The sequence below is a fragment of the Scyliorhinus torazame genome, chromosome 5 (assembly GCF_047496885.1).
Source record: "Scyliorhinus torazame isolate Kashiwa2021f chromosome 5, sScyTor2.1, whole genome shotgun sequence".
Classification (NCBI taxonomy): Eukaryota; Metazoa; Chordata; class Chondrichthyes; order Carcharhiniformes; family Scyliorhinidae; genus Scyliorhinus; species Scyliorhinus torazame.
In genome coordinates this window covers 141,966,944-141,982,528 of record NC_092711.1, presented here as the reverse complement: position 1 = coordinate 141,982,528, position 15,585 = coordinate 141,966,944, and the positions used below count along the sequence as shown (strand labels likewise).

The 15,585-nt window shown below is 46.9% G+C and overlaps 1 protein-coding gene across 1 annotated transcript in view; it reads left to right on the top strand.

The window, feature by feature from the left end:
* The window catches only part of LOC140417946 (uncharacterized), a gene marked incomplete at its 5' end in the record, with an annotated part of 73,810 nt that overhangs the window by 32,125 nt on the left and 26,100 nt on the right, over window positions 1–15,585 (top strand). The gene's annotated exons all lie outside the window — the stretch shown is intronic.

Here is a 15,585-nt window from a genome sequence, read left to right as displayed (position 1 = left end):
TCCCCCTTTCCATTTCTTTTCTCATAATAAATGCACTTTATTACAGAACCAATAATAATATGTAATCTGTACCATATAACAACACGATACATATCTCTGTCCGATATTCCTTTATTGTCGCCTTAAATGTCAGCTATCAACTGGGAAACCAGTCCTTTAATTTTGAACATTGGGAAAGAGACCATCCTTTAGCCAGACAAATAAATGTGTCAAGCTGAGGGAGCAAAGGATGTCAATGTCTTTAAGAGAGAGACCTGGGCCAAGCTTTCCAGAGTCTGCACCCTCCCGGGATTCACTTCCTTTCCCTTCAGTTGCTGCTAGTCACCAATTGAAGGTCAGAATGATAAATGAAATGGAAAGGGGGAGAAAATAAAGTTTTTTATTCCCAGATGTTGGAGCGAGGACGAGGTTTCAGTCTGTGTGAAGCTCAATCTTCATTCACACAAAGCCCGCGTGCTGATTGGCTGAGGGACGGGTCCTTCCGGTCCTCCAATTCTTCCCATTGGTCAGCACCTCAGCAGGAAGGTCAGGTTGTTGACTCTTCTCGCACATGCGCAGCTTCCCCTCTTCCTTGGACATGCGCAATTCCGGGCCGACCGCGCTGCGGATCGAGAGGTTTGCCCAGCGCGGGGGACTGTGGGAACCGCGGCTGCCATTACACATCTGGAGCTGTCACCAAACTCTTGGGACTGGGATGGAAAGTGGGGAGGGCGGACATCAGCCTGGTACAAAGCACATCTAGGTGGTCACTGGATTGGATTGTGACGTCCCCCTCAGCAAAACAGTTTGTTAACTTCAGGTGTAAAGATTTAGACACCTGGGTGGCACATTGGGGAGGGCAATAGGTGAGAGTGAAACTGAACCCGAGAGTCAGCACCTTCAGGGGAGGAGAATTGGTGGATATTGGGATGAATTAGTGTTACAATTAGAGTGTGTTGGGGGGGGGGGGGGGGCAGAGATTTATTGTTTGAGGGAGATGAATGTTTTATGACAACTTGAACTGACAGCTTTAGGTTTCTATCCTATACTTGGTGATTTAATACAGACAGAAACCACAAACCAAACATCAAGTCACGATTCAAAGGAGTCACTCGATATTATTGGCTTTTGTGGACAGTGAAATGTTTTGTCTGTTGTGTCTGCGGTAAAGGCTTCAGTTGTCAGTCTGAGGCTTCCACTAATCATCCAGCCTCGTTGATAGACAACTGTAATCAGAGTGGGAATGAACAATGGGCGAGATTCACCGGTCGCCGAAACTGGTCGGACAGTCCCTGTTTCCAATGAAATCGGAGGCGGCGCTGCTTTCGCGATGCGCTGCCCCCTCCAAAGCAGCGTACTCTAGGAGTTCGGCACTCACCATATCGACACCCTCCGGATGTTGCCGGAGGCCAGCCCCAATGCTCCAGCCTCGACCGGCCAAGTTCCCGACGGCGTGGGTCTCTCATGGTCTTACCTGTCGGGAACTCGGCGTGGCGGCTGCGGACTCAGTCCAGCGTCGCCACAGTCGGCGGAGGGCCGATCCGCGGGCAGGGGGGACTTTGTCAGGGGCTGGGGGCACTATTAGAACATAGAACAGTACAGCACAGAACAGGCCCTTCGGCCCTCGATGTTGTACCGAACATTGTCCGAAACCAAGATCAAGCTATCCCACACCCTGTCATTCTGGTGTGCCGTTTTGCCCCAAATATTCGGTTGGAAAAGAACACCGTTACCACGCTGGCAACAGGACATAGCCTGAGAATCGGAGAATCCAGCCCAACCTTTGTAATCTCCTTTCCCAGGTGATGAGTAGAGAGGTTTTTGCAGACAGGAAACACAAACCAAACATCCCTATTCTGAGATGTGTCCTTTTAGATTGGACTCTAGACTTGGGACTTGGTTCTTAGGCTATGGACTTACTCCGGTGTCTGCTTAACACTTGTTTATTAGTTCTACATCTAAACAAGTTACAGAGTAGGCATGTTACTCCTCGGCGCGATTTCAACCCTCCGTGAGTCTAACACATGTTAATAAATCAGCATCCACGTCTTACAGTAGCATGTGCCATCTCTTAACCTGTTACACTACATCTCTTCCCACCCCCCTCCCCACTCCCAAATATACTATCCAGGGGTTCTGTAGCCGTCTAAAATACATGTCAACAGTTTTGAGAAGCTACACAAAGTCTGCAGTGCCGCCTGCACACCTGCCTTTGAGAACGTTGCTGCAGTCGGTCCAGTAACAGACAAGAAAGGTACTGACGAAGCTTTTGCTTCATTTCATGAAGACCTGATGCAGCCGGTACCAGAGAAAATGGTATTTCCACAACTTGCACTGCTGGCCTCTCTGTGGGTGGGGCAAGGGCAGGGACTGCTCAGCAGGGAGGGTCATCATTACCTCTCCCTCCAGTGAACCTCCTCCTTCAGGACAAGGACAGGGACTGCTCAGCAGGGAGGGGCATCATTACCTCTCCCTCCAGTGAACCTCCTCCTCCAGGACAAGGACAGGGACTGCTCAGCAGGGAGGGCCATCATTACCTCTCCCTCCAGTGAACCTCCTCCTCCAGGACAAGGACAGGGACTGCTCAGCAGGGAGGGCCATCATTACCTCTCCCTCCAGTGAACCTCCTCCTTCGATATGGCCAAAATGTTTTTTTACATCAACATCATCAGTGCTGCCACCCTGTTCTTTGATGTGTCCTTCTATATTGGACTATAGGCAAGGGCCTCGGCTCTGAGACAAACTGCAGACGTATTCTGATATCTGCTTAAAAATAGATTATTAGTACTATATTGGAACAGTTACAGAACAGGCATGCTGCTCAGAGACAGGATTCCAATTTCTCGGAGTCTAATACACGACTGGCTGATGCCACTGGTACATCATCATCAGTGTCATACATTAGCGCATTCCAGCTGTTAATCCTTTATGTTTGGAGTGGCACTATGGCACAGGGACGGCACGGCGGCACAGTGGTTCGCACTCCTGCCTCACAGCACCAGGGACCGGGGTTCAATTCCGTTCACAGTGACTGTCTGTGTGGAGTTTGCACTTTCTCCCCATATCTGCATGGGTTTCCTCCGGGTGCTCCGGTTTCCTCCCACACTCCAAAGATGTGCAGGTTAGGTCGATTGGCCGTGCAAAATTGTCTCCAAGTGTCCAAGAGAGTTAAGTGAGGTTACTGGGTTACAGGGATAGGGGTCAGGGAGTGGGCCTAAGTGGGATACTCTTTCCAAGGGTCGGGGCAGACTTGATGGGCCGAATGGCCTCCTTCTGCACTGCAGAGATTCTATGTTACAATTCAATCATGGATGTGATTAACAGCAGCAATAACAACAGAATTCAACCCCTTTAATCACTCGTGAACACACTGGTGCCTCAGCAGGTTGGACACCTGAGTGAATCCCCTCCCACACTCAGAGCAGGTGAACGGTCTCGCCCCAGTGTGAACTCGCCGGTGCTTCTGCAGTGCGGATGAGTCACTGAATCCCTTCTCACATTCGGAGCAGATGAATGGTCTCTCCATTGAGTGAACTCGCTGGTGTGCCTGCAGTTGGGATAACCGACTGAATCCGTTCCCCACACTCAGAGCAAGTGAATGGCCTTTCATCAGTGTGAACTCGCTGGTGTGTCACAAGGTGGGATAACTGACTCAATTCCTGGCTACACACAGAGCCGATCAATGGCCTCTCCCCAGTGTGAACTCGCTGCTGTGTTTGCAGGCTGGATAACTGAGTAAATTCTTTCCCACAGTGAGAACAGGTGAACGGCCTCTCCCCAGTGTGAACTTGCTGTTGTTACAGCAGAGAGAATGAACGAGTGAATGCCTTCCCACACAGAGCAGTTGAATAGCCTTTCCCTGGTGTGAACTCGCTGGTGCAACAGCAGGTTGGATGAATCACTGAATCTCTTCCGACACTCAGAGCAGGTGAACGCCTCTCCCCAGTATGATTGTGTCAATGGGTTTCAAGTGCAGATGGGGACTGGAACCCTTGCCCACATTCACCACATTTCCATGGTTTCTTCATGGTGCAGGTGTACTTGTTACCATCGAAGATCGATGATGAGTTGAAGACTCGTTGACACTCCGAACACGTGTACGGTCTCTCCCCGCTGTGAATGGTGCAATGTTTTATCAGGCTGTTAAACTGGTTAAAGCTCTTTCCACAGACAGTATCTTGAACACTCTCACTCAGATGTGTGTCTCGGTCCTTTTCCAGTCACACAGTTATTTAAAATATTTTGAAGCAGACAGATCGGGCAAACATTTCTCCTTCTAAATTCAAAGGCCGATAATATTCAGGTCCCAAGAAATCAAGTGAGTTCAAGGCATGCCGTTTGAGATTCCTGTCTGTAATTCCTCCTCTTCTAATATCCTGTAAAATGAGTTTACAAAAGTCATCACTGTCAGTACAGGATAGAAATTCAGAACAGTCAATTTTAGATACAATGGAACATTCTTTCCTCTCTCATTCCCCAAAAGCTGTAAATCTCCATCCCACACACTCTCCCTCCATTCTCACTCTGCTGTATCTAATATTCACCCTCCCAATTCTCCTGAAGGTGCTGATTCAGACTGATTGACAGATCACTGCTTATCCCTTTCTTTTCAAACCTGAAAATCTACTGTTACCGGGAATGATTCCGAAAGAATCACTCAGCATTCAGGTCTTCTCCAAATTTAGAGTACCCAATTAATTTTTTCCATTTAAGGGGCAATTTAGCATAGCCAATCCACCTAACCTGTACATCTTTGAGTTGTGGGGGTGAACCCCACGCAAGCATGATGATAATGTGCAAACTCCACATGGACAGTGACCCAGAGCCGGGATCGAACCTGGAACCTCGGTGCCGTGAGGCACCAGTTCTAACAACTGCACCACTGTGCTGCCCTTTAAGGAAATAAACTTGCAGTGGATTGGGGATATCAAGGGGGAATGGAACTGACTGGATTGTCCACAGAGAGTCGGCATGGGCTCCAGTTGCTGACCGCACTCGTTCTGTGCCATAATGACTGGAACTATATAACACAGTCAGTATATGATTGTGCACAGACAGGCAGTGATTGACACACAGGATGACCAGTGAACACACAGAACACAGCAGCCAATCACCAGACAGGACACGACCACTATAAGGCACTAGTTTTCCCACTCTTTTGGGATCCAGTCTCTGAGACAGTCAGAGCCCATGAGCAGCAACTAGAACATACACCATGTGGTAGTAAGATAGTCTGGTCAGGTTAGCCTCAGGTCTCCAGTCAAGTCAGCATAGTGTCAACCCACAGTTAAAGTATGTATGATAGTTAAGAGTTCAATAAAATCAAGTTGCATTTCTTCAAGTGTTGGAAGCCTGTCTCTCTCTCACTGCTGCAGCAAACGCAGTGGTCGCAGACCCGGCATACCCAACACATCATGATACCAGTGAGTCATGCTCGAGTTTGACGGACCTACCTTGAGATAGTCATCCTTTGACCAGCGATCAGCCATCCGGTAACATGGACCGCGTCCGCCCACCCCTGCAGCTCCGCATCGGCGGCAACCTCATTGCTAACTGGAAGATTCTCAAGCAGAAGTTCCAGCTGTATCTTGACGCCACCGACTTGGAAACCGCATCAGATGCCAGGAAGATCAATCTCTTCCTCTCTACAGCCGCGGACCACACTATCCACATCTTCAACTCCCTCACCTTTGCTGAAGGCGAGGACATGACAAAGTTTAAAACAGTCCTGCTGAAGTTCGACAGCCACTGTGACATCGAAGTCAACGAGAGCTTTGAACGCTATGTGTTCCAGCAGAGGCTGCAGGGTAAGGAGGAACCTTTCCAGTCCTTCTTAACCCACCTCTGTATCCTCGCGCAGTCCTGCAACTACGGCTCCACTACCGACTCCATGGTCCGCGACCAGATCGTTTTCGGGGTCCACTCCGATCCCCTTCGCCAGCAGCTCCTTAAAGTTAAGCAGTTCACCCTTACCATCGCCATCAAAACCTGCGTCCTCCACGAGCACGCTAACAACCAGTACTCCCATATCAAGGCGGCAGAGATGGCACGGCAAGGCCCCCACGATGCGGAGCGGGTGCAGGCTATATACCCAACACATCACATATTACACTGGAGCTAATAATAAATGTACTTTATTACAGAGCCATAAATAATATATCTAATCTGTACCATATAACAACACGGGACATCCTATATTAATTTACTGTCCCTTAACCAAGGACACGGACATGGGAAAACTGGATAGACTCTGTGACTTGGGAAAGAAGATCTCTTGGGAAGGTTCAACCAATAGTAAAATGGACTCTTGTTGACAAGAGCACTGGGACTCTCGAGCAAGCTGAACTTTAAAACCTCATTGTCACATTGGGTTAGTTTTGTTCAGGTTTAAGCTTATAGTTTTGCCAAGGTGATATGTTTCATTGTAAAATGGGAAAAAGAGAAACCATTATCTGTACAATGTGTAATAAGGTCGTTGTTACAGTGTTTATAATGTTCAAATGTGTTGTAGCATGAAAGGATTCTGAAAACATGCTTACTTCAGAAGCTTTATTCCTTGGGGATGGGCAGGCATGTGATGACCCAGGTACTTTGGGAACATTTGTGCAATGACCCCTTTAAGACCCAAAGTGAAACTGGAGATTCTTCTGGAGGAAATGAATTGATTTCCTGGTTCTGAGGTCATCAGTTCCAAGAAATGACCATGTGACCTGAGGTTGTTCTGGGAATGAAAAGCTGGAGAAGCTAAGCGTAAATAGACAGATAATTGTATATTCAGTTACACGTTCCATCCTACTAAAGCAGGTTCAGTTGCTGGGGGGTAAGAAGAGTTAAGAAGATAACCTGCAGTTCAAAACAGAGCATGGAGCTTCCAACAAGTCCGGGTGTTGAAGCAGTTCACTGAGAATACAGCAGGGACTGTGTTACATCGTGTGTTACACAGTTGGAAAGGACAGCTAGCTGAAGTCTAGGAGAGCACGGGGTTGTGGATCGGAAGACACCACTTGCTTCTATTTCAGTTATGCAAAATCCAACCATACTGTTTAAAGAGGTCATAAAATGGAGTCTCTGGAGACATCGGAGCCTCACAACCCGAAAGAGAGAGTATTTGCAAGCGTGCACTTTGTTGATGTTCATCCTATTCATGGATCTTGGATAGAATTCGGCTGTTGGTGGAAGTGACTCGAAGGCCAAGTCCATTGGACGGGAAGTGAGGGATCCGACATTGCAGAGGGAGATTGGGAAGAGTGTGAGATTGTCCATGGTACAACATTTCGACAGGAAGTAATGTGAGAGCTCAGAACAACGTGAGATGGATCTTTGTTGTACTGACTAGTAAAGTAAAATTTCTCTTGTTCTGTGAAATATCCAGTCCCTGTTAATTAAAGTTTGTGTCGATTTTAGTTGGTTTGTTACAGTGAAAGTTTGAAAATGTGAAATTTTGTCCATTGGTTTTCTTTCCAGTGGAGATTCCTTTCATTTAATAAGTTATCAATCTCTACAGAGATGGTAACAAGAGACAGAGTCATTAGGGCAGTGGAGGAGGTCATTCTACCCATGCTAACCCTGTGTAGATCATCCATTCAGTCCCATTCGCGCCTTCTTCCCCGTACCCCTGTATGTTTATTGCCTTCAAGTCCCCATCCAATTTCGTTTTGATATCTGGGAAAGGTGGGAGGAACCAAAGGAAATCCAGTTTAATCTGGCACATCCGCTGTTTATTATTAAGACCTGGAAGATAATACGGTGTTTAGTTAATAAAGAAGTCGAACCTGGATCAGGTCAATAAAATGGGGACATTCAATGGGTTTGGTGTATAGCTGAGATGATGAAGCTTTATGTAAACACGTTAAAATCTTTGAGAGAGAGAGAGACAAACATGAGAACGGGTCCCAGTCCCCATTAAACACAAATAAACGGGAAGATTAGTTAGGGAATCTCCACTCAGTCAGTTCCTGGCTGATCTACACCTCGACTCCGTGCTCCTGTCTTTGCTGCTCTTTGCACAGGGTTGGGGTGATGAGGGGCAGAAGCTGGTGAGGTGAGACTGGGGGAGGGGAACCACAGCCAGATGAGAACACACGTGAACTCTGCAGGAGGCAGGTCCTCCCCGAAAACTGACCCACCCAGAAGGACGAGAGCATCCTGAAATGTAACAATAATTCTGTCAGTTAGTGGCTAACTAGACAATATGTTGTGATGAGGTTTTAGAAATAGACCCTGGGTAGACGAGTTCACTAAAGCTCCCACAGTGAATCTGTCTAACAGCCACAGCGACCTCTAACGTTGGAAAATGGGTGTAACCCTGTTTGGATGCTGCCGTCAAAGGATGCTTGATAAGTCGATGCAGAGCTTCTTTATAATAATAATCTTTATTAATGTCACAAGGAGGCTCACATTAACACTTCAATTAAGTTACAGCGAAAATCCCCTAGTCGCCACACTCCAGCACCTGTTCGGGTATACTGAGGGAGAATCCAGAATGTCCAATTCACCTAACAGCACATCTTTCAGGAACCGTGGGAGGAAACCAGCGCACCCGGAGGAAACCCACGCAGACACTGGGAGAACGTGCAGACGCCTCACAGACAGTGACCCAAGCCGGGAATCAAACCCGGGTCCCTGGCACTGTGAAGCAATGGTGCTAACCACTGTGCTACCGTGCCACTTGTAGATGGCAAATGGGGTGCTGATCCCAGTGTTTGCTTTGTCTTGTATAAAACAAACTCTCCGATTTGAGTAAGACTGATAATTAAGCACTTTTAAGAATTGATTGTAACATATTAAATTTAACTGATTCAGCCCATTTGAAAAAAAAATCTGCTCTTCAAAGATATATTGGTACAAATTACAGGAGATCTTTGTAGTTGAATTGAATCCTTGACTCTTCACACGGACACCTGACTGACAAGAGGCACTGATTGGACAATAGCTGGAAATAATAAGCTGACATGTTTTTCTGGGAGACTCTCTGTTTCTTGTTAACCCGGAATCGACTATGTGAGAGTTAAAGGCAATACCAGGCTAATTTACATTGTATATACAACATAGAAACAGCCCAACCAATCCATGCCAGTGTTTATACTTCATTTGAGCTTCCTCTCATGCTTTCCCATCTGACTCTATCAATATATCCATCTGTTTCATTTCTCCCTCATGTTCATCCAGCAACCCATAAATATATCGATGATATTTACCTCCACCAATCCCTGTGGTAGCGAGTTCCACAATCCCACCACTCACTGGGGAAGAAATTTCTCCTGAATTCCTGATTAGATTGTCTCACATTGATAGCCTCTCATTTTGCTCTTACCCTTACAAGTGAAAACATTCTCCCTGTGTATCAAAATCTTTCACAACTTACAGGCCTCCATTAGTCCCTCAGCCTTGTATTTTGAAGAGAGGAGTGACCCAGCCTATTCATCGTCTCCTGATAGGTTTAACCTCTCACACTAAAAATCTGAAGACAAAAATGCTTTGTTCGCACTTGAGCTCAGTGCAGTGAGAGCGGGGATAGAGTTGCAAGGGAGCCTGAGAACAGCAGATTCACTGAGAATGGGTGGGCTGGGCTGATCTGTGTAAATAAGATGGTTAAATAGACTGTTCATGACCGTCTAGCAGGTGTTCAGGATCGTGGAGGAGCTCAAGTGTCAGTCTTCAACAACACAGTAATTTGCATTTATACAGCACATTTAATGTAATTCAATTTTCCAAGGTGTTTCACAGGGACGTTGTAAATCCAAGTTTCACAAATGATTTGAAAAAAATTGTCCAAGCTCATGATCATGTGACAGAAAATGCTACTTCTCTCTGTCTCCACACACTCCCTCCCTATTGATTGCAACACTAATTCATCTCAATATCTTCCTCCTGCTTTTCCCCCAATTCTCCTCCCCTGAAGGTGCTGACTCTCGGGTTCAGTTTCACACTCATCTATTGCTCTCCCCAATATGTCTAAATCTTTACTCCTGAAGTTAACAAAAAAATGTGCTAAGGGGCGTCACAATAAAATCCAGTGACTACACACATGTACTTTGTGTCCGGAATGGGGGCACTGCTACTCCACCCCCACTTTTCATCCCAGTCCCAGGGGTTTGGAGACTGCTTTGGAGATGGTTGATGGCGGCTGAATCTCCCATAGGCCCCCTCGCCGGAGACACCGCTCCGGTGGCGGCCAGGGACTGCGCATGTTCAAAGGAGAGAAGATGCGCGTGCGCAGTAACGGTTCTTCCCATTGAGGTCAAACGGGCATCCATGACACGTGCCATCCGTTGCCCATTGTCTTCAGGCGGCCAGCAACCAATGGAAAGATTGGAGGACCGGAAGGACTCTGGTCCTCCCGCTTTGTGTGAATGAAATTTGAGCTTCAGACAGTGTGCCCAACATCTGTGAGTAAAACACTTTCTTTTCTTCCCCTTTCCATTTTTTTTCTCATTCTCTGCTTCAATTGGTCACTTGCAGCAACTGAAGGGAAAGGAAGTGAATCCAGGGAGGGTGCAGACTCTGGAAAGCTTGGCCCAGGTCTCTCTCTCTCTCTCTTAAAGACATTGACATCCTTTGCTCCCTCAGCTTGATACATATATTCGTCTGGCTAAAAGGATGGTCTCTTTCCCAATGTTCACAATTAAAGGGCTGGTTTCCCCAGGAGATGGTTGACATTTAAGGGGACAGTAAATGAATGTAGGATAGAGATATGTCTGTATATGGTGCAGATTAGATGTATTGTTAATGGTTCTGTAATAAAGCACATTTATTATTATTTCTAGTTGTGTAATATAGGACTGTAGCTACGTTGTATATTTCCAGAAGAGAAATGCTGGAAAATCTCAGGTCTGGCAGCATCTGTAAGGAGAGAAAAGAGCTGACATTTCGAGTCCAGATGACCCTTTGTCAATGATAAAGGGCATAGAAAGTGGGAAATATTTATACTGTAGGGTGAGGGAATGAAAGATGAGTCATAGCCACAGAAACAAAGGAAAAAGAGTGCAAATAGCAGTCCCCAGGGAGAATAAAAGCTGTGAAAGGTCAAACAGCAGAGAAACTAAAATCTGAGGGACAGATACAGATGTGGGGAGAAGGGGATCATGGGTGGTAAATAGGTAAAATGAGGGGAAGGGGGAAGCAAAGGGGAGAAATGGTAAGGAAAGTGGGGATAAGGTTGGGGAGGAAAATATATATCAAGAAAGAAAGAAAAATTAAAAGACAGGTAAAATGAAATGTAATGAAAACATAGTAGAGCTAATCATCTGAAGTTGCTGAATTTGATGTTGAGACTGGAAGGCTGTAGCATCCCTTACCGGAAGATGAGACTCTGTTCCTCCAGGATGTGATGAGCTTCTCTGGAACATTGCAGCAGGCCAAGGACAGAAATGTGGGCATGGGAGCAGGGTCTTGTGTTAAAATGGCAAGCTACGGGAAGGTCAGGGTCCTGAATGCACACAGATCAAAGGTGCTCAGCAAAGCGATCACCCAGTCTACGTTTGGTCTCTCCGATATAGAGGAGACCACATTGGGAACTGTAAATGCAATCGACCAAATTGAAAGAGGTGCAAGTGAAACACTGCTTAACCTGGAATGAGTGCTTTATGCCTGGGATGTTAAGAATGGAAGAGGTAAAGGGGCAGATGTCACATCTTCTGCAATTGCTGTGGGTGATGGGAGAGGTGGTGGGTATGGTGGGGGAGTGGACTAGATTATCCCGAAGGGAACGGTCTCTACAGAATGCTGACAGCGGGAGTGAAGGAAAGATATGTTTAGTGGTGGCATCGTGCTGGAGTTGGCGAAAATGGCAGAGGATTATGCTTTACATACGGAGGCTGGTGGGGTGAAATGTGTAAATGAGGTAACTCTATCCTTGTTCTGGGAGAGAGGGCAGGGGGCGAGGGAAGTGGCACGTAAGATGGGCCGCACACTGTTGAGGTCCCTGTCAAAAACTGTAGGTGGGAAATCACGGTTGAGGAAGAAGGAACACATTTTCGAAGCACCACTTTGGAAAGTGGCATCGTCGGAACAAATGCGACGGAGGCGAAGGAGTTGAGAGAAAGGGATGGAGTGTGAAGAGCTGTAGTCCAGGTAGCTATGGGAGTCAGTGGGCTTGTAATGGATGTTAGTCTATTGCCGGAAATGGAGACAGAAAGGTCAAGGGAAGTGAAGTGTCTAAGATGGATGGGGTGAAAGTGATAAGAGGGGTGGAAACTGGAAGCGAAGTTGATGAATTTTTCCAGGTCCAGACGAGAGCATGAAATGGCACCAAAATAGTCATCGATGTACCAATAAAAGAGTTGTGGGAGGGGACCTGGGTTGGCCTGGAACAATGAATGTCCACATACCCCATAAAAAGGCAAGCGTAGCTAGGACCCATTGCAACACTTTTGATTTGGAGAAAGTGGGATGAGTTGAAGGAGAAGTTATTGAGAGATAAAACAAGTTCAGCCTGGCGGAGAAGAGTGGTGATGGATGGGAATTGTTAAGGCCTCTTTTTGAGAAAGAAGTGAAGAGCTCTCTACACCTCCATTCATCACCAGGATGGGCTGAGATCTCTTTGGGAATCGCCCGAAAGTCGGCCATTTTCTTTTTCAAACGGGCTAAGTATTTGCTCGGCTTTTCCCAAACTCGTACAACTTCTGCCTCACAAACTCTTAACTTTACTCGACCTGCTGAGTCAACAGGGAGTCCAAAGCTCCTCTTGCCATGTTAACCTCCTTCAGCAATAGCTTACTCAGGCCCTCCATATGATTCTCTTCCACCTTCGCCAAACAAACCTCCAGAAGCCGCTGGTTCTCCAGCATTCTGCACCTTTTATTAGCAGTGTGAGAAATGATTAGCCCCGAGCATAAACTTTACACGTCTCCCACAAAATGGAGGGGGGAATTCGGGGGTCGAGTTAACCAAAAGGAAGAACTCAAAATGCGCAGTGAATGAAGCGTCTCTTATCCGGGAAGCATCAAACCTCCACATTCTCGACCTGGGGTGAGCCCTCGAGCAAAAAGTGCAGACAAGCGGGGGGGAGCTCTGCGAGTACGATGCTCCCGGCACAAGAAAGTCGTTGATTCTGGTGTGACGTTGATGTAGGTCTGGAAAGAAGGTAAAATCTCCGCCCCTTGGATGCAAAGTTCTTTCAAACATCCACATAACCCACCCCCTCACAAGCCGATGCCAAGCCCTCGCTTGCAGTGTTGGGGGGTTCTGGTAACCGGTAGCTGATCAGCCAGAGGATAGAAGTGGCCGTTAAAGTCGCCAACCACAAAAGAGTTAGTCGAAGCTAACTTTGCAAAATATACAAAAGCCTTTGCAATGAACCCCGGGGAGTAATTCGGGGATCCATAAACATTCATTATTGAAACAACATCTCCATGCACCAAACCTCTAATGATCACATATCTACCTCCTTTTTCCTTGGTGCAGGTTTCAACCTTAAAAGGGATATTTTTATTAATAAGGATTGCCACACCCCTGCTACTTGATGAAGGAGTTGAAAAAACCTGCCCCACCCAATCCCACCTCAATTTAAAGTGTTCCTCATAATCCAGATGAGTTTCCTGTACTAAACCTATGTCGACTTTCTCCTTAAGAAAGGAGAGGATCTTTTTCCTTCTGATTGGGTGATAGATGCCCCGTACATTCCCTGAGAAAATTTGCAGATTAACTGCCGCCATTAGTTAGGCGACAGAGAGACAGGAACAGATTTTCACACCACAATCGGGCGTGCATCATTACCCCCTCCTCCAACTCACTTTACACCAGAGGCACCAAGGTTTCCCCAAACTGCTCCTTTCACGGTTAAAAGCCCCGTCTGTACCAGAGTTGGATAAAGTCAACAACACATAAACCCTCCCATAATAACAAAAATACAAAAGAATCACGACCACAATAGAACCAAGGGGACATTCCTCAATAAGACTGAGGACCCGGAGGATTAACCCCACGGCCAGACTGTCGTTATCTTCAGGATACCTTCTCCAAAATGAGGAGAAGAAAAGAAGGGCCAACAAGGGAATGGGGATCGAATGTCCCTCCCGCATTTTAGACCCACCCGTTAAGACCTGCATCCACCACCACCCACCCTTCGGCAATGGCACCACTCGGTTCTGCCATGATTAACGCTCGGATAATAGAAGACAACGGATAATAAGCACACAACACATCTACCATAACTGGGATGAGATAATCTGAGTCCCTGGAACACTCGAGGAGGAGAAGAAGACATTCAATCAGCGCTCACAGAATAACAACTCCCTTCAACAGGATAAAAGATAACAAATTCAGACAACACCATGATAGGGAAAGAGTCCAGATTAGAGCCTGAGTTAGTCCGAGCTGCAAACCATCCCTCCAAATCCTTGCACTTCATGGATTTAATGAAGGCCAAGGCAGTAGTCGGATTATCGAAAGTCTTGACGGAGTTGTCGGATACAATTTTCAGAGTTGCTGGGTAAAGCGACAGAATTCACTACCGCAGCCTTCAGTTCCCTTCGAACTTCATCGAAGCCTCGATGCTTCGTTTGCATAGCTGTTGAAAAATCCTGGAAGAAGGAAAATCCTCATTCCTTATGGAGCCAGGCCCCACCTCACCTTACCCGTCTCCAGGACCTACTGCTGTCTTTCAAGTTGTGGAAGTGAATGATCACAGGCCTGGGATGAAAACTATCCCTTGGCCTCAAAGACAGGATCCGATGCCCTTTCTAATTTGAAACGCCCAGGCTTCACATCCAGCTTGAGAAAACGTGGCAGCTGGTCCTCGAAGGACCTGACGAGAGCCTCACCCTCCACACCTTCTGGCAGGCCAATGACTCGGATGTTCTTTCTCTGACCCTCGGTTCTCCAAGTTCTCCAGGCTTCTCCCACGCCACTCAGCTGGTTCTCAAGGATTTAATTCTTGCCTCCGCCGAGGAGGCATCTCGCTCAACGTTCAGGATTCTCTCCTCCGGATCATCGAGCCTCTTCATGGTGTTGTTCAGCTCAGCCTCCTGAGCTCACAGATATTGAGTCAGTACACCCAGACTTGTTGCTCTTATTAGCCTTAGTTTTATTAGCTCTAATTCTGTCACCTTTGCTCACGAGTCGCCAGGTATCTTTCTGATACCGCCACGTGGTTCAAGCTCTAGTTATGATTAATAAGCCAGCACACCGCTTAGTAAGAGTAAAATCAACGGTCATTTATTATATATACAATATATACTATATTATATATATAGCAATAAATACTTATACAATAATCCTACTTTCTAGACTACTACCTACCACTACTGGCCAATACTTAACTTTGGGAATGGCCCACCAGGTCAGGGAAACGAATGGCTTATCGAATTGGGTCTGGCCTGCGGGATTCAAAGGCTGATACAGGTCGATGGCTAGGAGTCTCTATCGGGTAGCGATCGCTGGAGTCAAACTTACGGTTTCTGGTCGATGGTTCTTGCGAAGGTTGCGAGCAGGAGAAGAAGGGAGAGAACGGTCGATCTGAACTTGGCCCCTATCTTTATAGTTCCCAGGGGCCTCCCGCCTCTCGGGGCGGACCTTGACCCTGGTCCCAAGTGATTGGACTTGGTCCTAATCACTGGGTTCGATATGCTCCAATAATGGGGCGATTCCTTGATCGGGGGGTGGTCG